The following is a 6,000-nucleotide window of genomic DNA, read 5'->3' as shown; positions in this document are numbered from 1 at the left end:
TTTGAAACCGAAGACTATGTTATTGCTTTCTTTTATTAAATGGGCCGCATGCATCTTTTTATGTAGGGCCGGAGGTAACCTTCCTTTTCTAAAAAAAAGCTAGTGACGGGACTGGCATCCACAATATGTAAATGCAGCTAATGATGGGACTCAAGAGCACATTTGTAATACTGATCGTGCGTGTTTTTTTACCAACATGCAACCACAACTCTGCTCAGTCTTTTTTTGTTAGCGTTGGATATTGGGAGGTCGGTATGAATTCGGAAGCTTAATTATCAATATTTGTTTTCCGTGTAACATTTTTCTCAACACCAATGTCTAATTAGGCTGACAGGTAGGCAAAGCAAAGTGCAAAGTGCCAATGACATACCTAATTAATGTACTATATATATTTTTCTTCACGCACAATGTTGTAGCTATTTGTTTGCTCTTACCACTATGTCATTGCTTTTTGGATGATGTACCATATAAAGTTTTGGCTTGTCTGGATTTCTCAAGTAGATAAAATATCCTTGTCATTGTTTCCTAGTGGCGTACGCCATGAACTAGCTAGCGCTGCCTCATTTCATTAATAAAGATCCAAAAGCGTGACAAAATTAACAAATAACATACAGTTTCAGAAATAATGACCAATGTGATCGTGGACCTTAACCCCAACAGTCCCACCCTGAACATAAGATGCCACTTGTCTCATATATTCAGCTGCAAAATCTTTCATGTGAAAAGCTTGTCGAAGAAAAGTCAAATTAACTTTATTGTAAGCCTTTTCAAAATCCTAACTCCATCGAGCTTCGTAGTGAAGACCTCATGAATCTTCTGATCAAGAATAACAACACCCTCAATAATATTATGTTCCATGTGGGAAATATGGCAACTTTTTCCATTTTTCAGGAAGGTAACGCCCACGTAGCATTTTCCTCGATGTAGAGTTAAGGGTCATCATGATAAGCTTCTTCAACCAAGGAAACAAAACTTATGGAAACAACATTTATCAAAATTACTGATCTAAGACTTTAGATGATGCTGATCCACACAATGGTTCCCTCATTCCTCAAAAGCTGAAGGCTTATGCAGGTACAACTATCTGATCATTCAGACAGCGTTAGATGGAATTTAACTGTCAATGGGGTTTTTTCAGTTAAATCCATGTACACAGATCTGGTTAATTCAGGACCATTAGCTAGATCGTTGCATATTTGGGATATTAAAGTGCCGTTAAAGATTAAAAAATTTATGTGGTTTTTACACAAAGGTGTGGTATTAACCAAAGATAATTTAATTAAGCGTAGTTGGAGAGGTAGATCCAATTGTTGTTATTGCGATCAACATGAAACTATCAGACACTTGTTTTTGGATTGCCCCCTCGCAAAACTACTTTGGCGAACTATCCATATAACTTTTAACGTGATCCCGCCTACGTGCATCAATTCAATGTTTACAACGTGGCTCAATGGAGTGGACGTTAAACTATCCAGACTTATTAGAATAGGGATATGTGCTCTCTTGTGGGCTATATGGAATACCAGAAACGACATAATATTTAATGGTAAGAAATTCAATAATTTTTTGCAGGTCATTTGCCGAGCAACGTCCTGGATCCGTACGTGGTTATCACTCAGTCTTGCGGACAGCAGGGAGCTCATGGCTACTGGGTGCAACCGGTGGGAGATGGTCGCACGGGTTATCTTCAACCGGTTTGGATGGCGTGCTAGTAATAGACTGGGTGTATAGGCATCGTAGTCTGCTATTAGTTACGCCGGATGTACGTTTTTTTATTATGAGTTTGTTTAGTTTCAGATCCATTTTATTTTCAGCCTTCAGGCTTGCTTTGAACTATTTTGTTACTTTGGATTTTTAATAATATGGCTGCATGCATCGATTGATGCAGAGGCCGGGGGCTCGTTTCCTCCTTATCAAAAAAAAAATCCTCAAAAGCTGAAACATTCTTTTCTTCCAATGTTTTCCATTTGCCATAAAATGGAGGAACTTCGTGCTATTAGAGCCTTTGCGAACAAACCCATCTGTTGTCTGTTGGTCGCATTTAAATTCATCTTCTTCCAAAAGCTTATCCAAAAAAATTGATCACTTATCTCCCTTCGCTTCACGTCCATTGTAGAAAGAGAGAGAGAGAGAGAGGAGGGAGGGAGGGAGAGAAGGAGAGAGAGAGAGATGTGATTCCGCCTTAGGGTCTAAAGCATTAACAAATCCGAGGAGGCGATCCTTTTCCAGTTATACTCACCACTAATACACGTATCCCAGCTTTGTAAGAATTGCATCATGAATTAATTTAAATCGCCACTTCTTAATATTAGTAACTCCACTGGCTTCCTTAGATCATAAAAAGTACTATATTTCATACTATAACTTGGCACTTCAGCGAGATGCTCCATTCTCACGTGCCAGACTAAAATGCTAAAATAGCGACAGTTTATTCATAGGCTTGTATGACTTCATGGTACCTCCCAATTCTATTACACTAGTATCTAAGTTTTCAAAATAAGATATTTTCTATACCTAGTTGGATGATATATACAAATAAACTAAGTAAAGGAGGTCTGCATCGGAGACCAAGCAGAGGCAATGGAGGCCAGTATGAGTATGCGTTTTTGCTGCATGCTCATTTTGTATGGAGGCTTGCTTCGTCGCAAATCGTGTATCGAATGGTTGTTCTGAAAAATTATTACCACGAATCATGATGAATTAATTATAGAGATACCAGTTGTTGGGAATGTACTACAGATTCAATGGTCCCTTGGTACATCACACAAATTAAAGTTATTTGTGCGGACTGTCCTCTACATTTCACAATTGTGCATTCTGGAAGAGAGGGTAAACTAATATTGTCTAAATAACCTAGGGATTAACACTCAGAAAGATATGAAAATTACATAACTTCGTGCGTGATGGTTTTTATGACAGTGATAGATTAATACGAACTGTCATCCAAATCTACTCGAAAGACCAGATCCACAAATACTAGCTGAGTACTTGAGCACTATATGAATTTTAAAATGAAAATGGAAACAGAGAGTAAATAAATCCTCTGAAGCAAAGACATAATTGGAAGTCTGGTTATTTTCCTCAAGCAGGTGTCTTTGTTTGCTGTGTGCAACTTAACCTCTTTATTTCTGCACGGGGCAAAGTTAAATGATTATCACTTCATCAACAATCTGTATTCTATTGGTCAATTCAATACAAACAATTCCACAAAAGCACATTGACGGTGACGCCCAACGGCTGCTTCCATCGCCATCAAAATGTTTCCTTGGTCACTTGCACAACTATGTCCTAGTAAGATAAAATAATGGTGGATACTATTAAGCAAATGATCTTTGAGTGTACCCTGGATAAGGGACTTCAGATTTTTCTTGGAGTTTAGGATGTCATAAGGAGATCCTGTATTGTTGATCATGTTGGTCGTGCAATCTTGCTGGGGTTCTTGCTGAACATTCTAGAAAATGAGGTTTTGGTGCTAGGACAAGTAAGATTCAAGGAAATTGATGCAATTCCATCGTGGTGTCTTTCTTGGGAATGCAGGAAATTGAACCAGGGTGAGCATACTCAACCAACGAACGAGGTGTTACTATCGGCGAAAACTCTTGTGGTTAACTTCTCACTTGTGTCTTCCCCTGTGGCCATGTCAAGTACATTAGGATGCTCAAGACCGAGACGAGACTATGTGAAACTCAATATAGATGTCATGTTTGATCTTATTCTATGCGGGGTGCGTTTAGTGCAGCGATGAGGGATAGTAATAGAAAATGTCTTGTTGTTGTGAATGAGAAGATTAAGGCTTGTTACGGGCATTAACAACATGAGCGACTTCACTGAGGTTTGGCTTGGATCTGCCACACACAATTGGATGCAGCAAACTTCTGATTAGTTCAGACAATATGGAGTTGATTACCACCATGCAATAAGGGAGCCCCCTCTTCTGCCAGAAATGCGATCTTTGATGGTTTCTTCTTCATGTCATTAGATGCTACTCGATTTATTTATGTATTACATTGCTATAGGGAGTCAATCATGTTGCACATGTATTGGATAGATTATGTCCTTCTAGTCTTTGGGTTGACTCAACTCATGAGGACATAGTTCCTTTCCATGTAAATGATGCGAAAATTCTTATGAGTGAGTAAAAGAGGAGTGAAGTTTCAGAAAAAGGGCAAATCATTGATTGGGCTATGGTAGGAGAAACTACGCTTGTCTAGCGGGTTGTAGTTAGCAACATAAGCTCGGGAGGTTCGAGAATGATCGCCTCTATAATGGTCCGTGCACATGATGCTACTTCATCGTGAACAAGGATGTCTATGGAAACATTGAATTCTCTGGTTGCCTGAAGGTAACAGATGGCCTGAGAATGATTGCCTTTGGCAGGACCACAGATTCATGGGATGAGTACATGGTCAAGTTTTCTACTAAAAAGGTCAAGGTGTTTAGAGCGGATTACTTCCCAACTTCATGAGCACAATCCAACGATATTCGTGGAATTTATCCAAATTCAGCTACAAATTTGTTATCAAGCAACTCATGAAAAACTCCAGAATGATCTGGTTCAACTGTGGTTGACGATTTGAGTGGAGATCTGAAAAATATGCTCAAATAATTTGAAGTTAAATTTGAATTTTTTTATTGCATAACTTCATATTTTAGTTGTAATATTTATATATTGAATTATTGTTGGATTGCAATATTCTCACAACATGATTGTGGACGAAGTTTGCTATTTGTCTTACTTTATTTTATTTTAAGTGTTTCGGCTATAAGATAAAAATAGAGGCAAACATTTGATGTATAGGGTATGGGACAGCCCATATAAGACCCTAATTAAGAGTCATCTCTAGATCGGTTTTTACATGGGATTGTCAGGCCTGTTTTTCCAGTTTGTTTTTTTCTGTGTTATTTGGACGGTTCTCACCAGGTTTTTTGTTGGCTCTTTTTTACTTTCTTTGGTTTTTTTCTATTTTTTTAGTATTAACTTTTCTTTTTATATTTCAATTTCTGAACTATTTTATTTCAAATCCATGGACATTTTATGAATTCTTGAATAATCTGAAATTTCATGAATGTTTTTTCAAATTTTCTAACGTTGTTTTAAAGAAATTAACACGCTTTTGAACTCTTGAACAATTAATTATTTCATAGACATTTTTTCAGATTTGCTAACGTGTTTTTATAAACCCACTAACATTTTTCTCAATTCATATTTTTTTTAAATCCGTGATTTATTTTTAATTCTATGAACTTTAAAAAAATCATAAACTTTTTGATAATTGTGAATTTAATGAATTCTCTTTAACTTCATGATTTATACTCAAATTCATGTTCTTTATATAAATCCGTGAAATGTTTCTACCTCATGAATAAATTTTTATCCATTTAGATTTTTTTATTTCATGAACATTTTCAAAACAACAAAAATGGGCGGACCATTTTTTTCCTGAAGTAGCAACATACCAAAGTCGGGCGAAAAAAATAGGGGGTGAGCAAGATGAGCTATGTGCCTATGTGCGAAAGAGCATAGAAGATCGACTGAGGGAGGGAGCGAAGCTTAATAATGAGCCACAACTAGTTGGTCTTATGGAAGCAATTTCATGTTGAAAGCAATGTATAGGAGCTCCAAGAGTACCCGGTGCACAAGATTTCTCGTGCAGTGTATCATGCCAAATTTGACAATTCAGATTTGTATTTCTTTTTTCTAAACAATATAGAACTTAGATGCTCGTATCTTACATGTTGCAAATTTCAAATTGGAACTCATAACACGGCTCAAGAAATAAAATTGACATATTGTATGCTGAATAATACATAATGTAAATTCGTCTTTAAATTAGGCCCATCACTGCTTTTCATAATGTAAATTTCAAGAACCTTCGAGTTGTGCTTCTGGTTTCTACTTAACTGTTTTGACATTCTATATTCGTGTTAGGTCTATGCCTTGATTGTTTATCGTATTTATTTATTTTGAAATTACCGAAAGCGTCAGCCGAAGTCAGGTGC

Source organism: Hordeum vulgare, chromosome 4H (assembly GCF_904849725.1).
Source record: "Hordeum vulgare subsp. vulgare chromosome 4H, MorexV3_pseudomolecules_assembly, whole genome shotgun sequence".
In the NCBI taxonomy this organism is placed as follows: domain Eukaryota; kingdom Viridiplantae; phylum Streptophyta; class Magnoliopsida; order Poales; family Poaceae; genus Hordeum; species Hordeum vulgare.
This window is presented reverse-complemented; position numbering follows the sequence as displayed.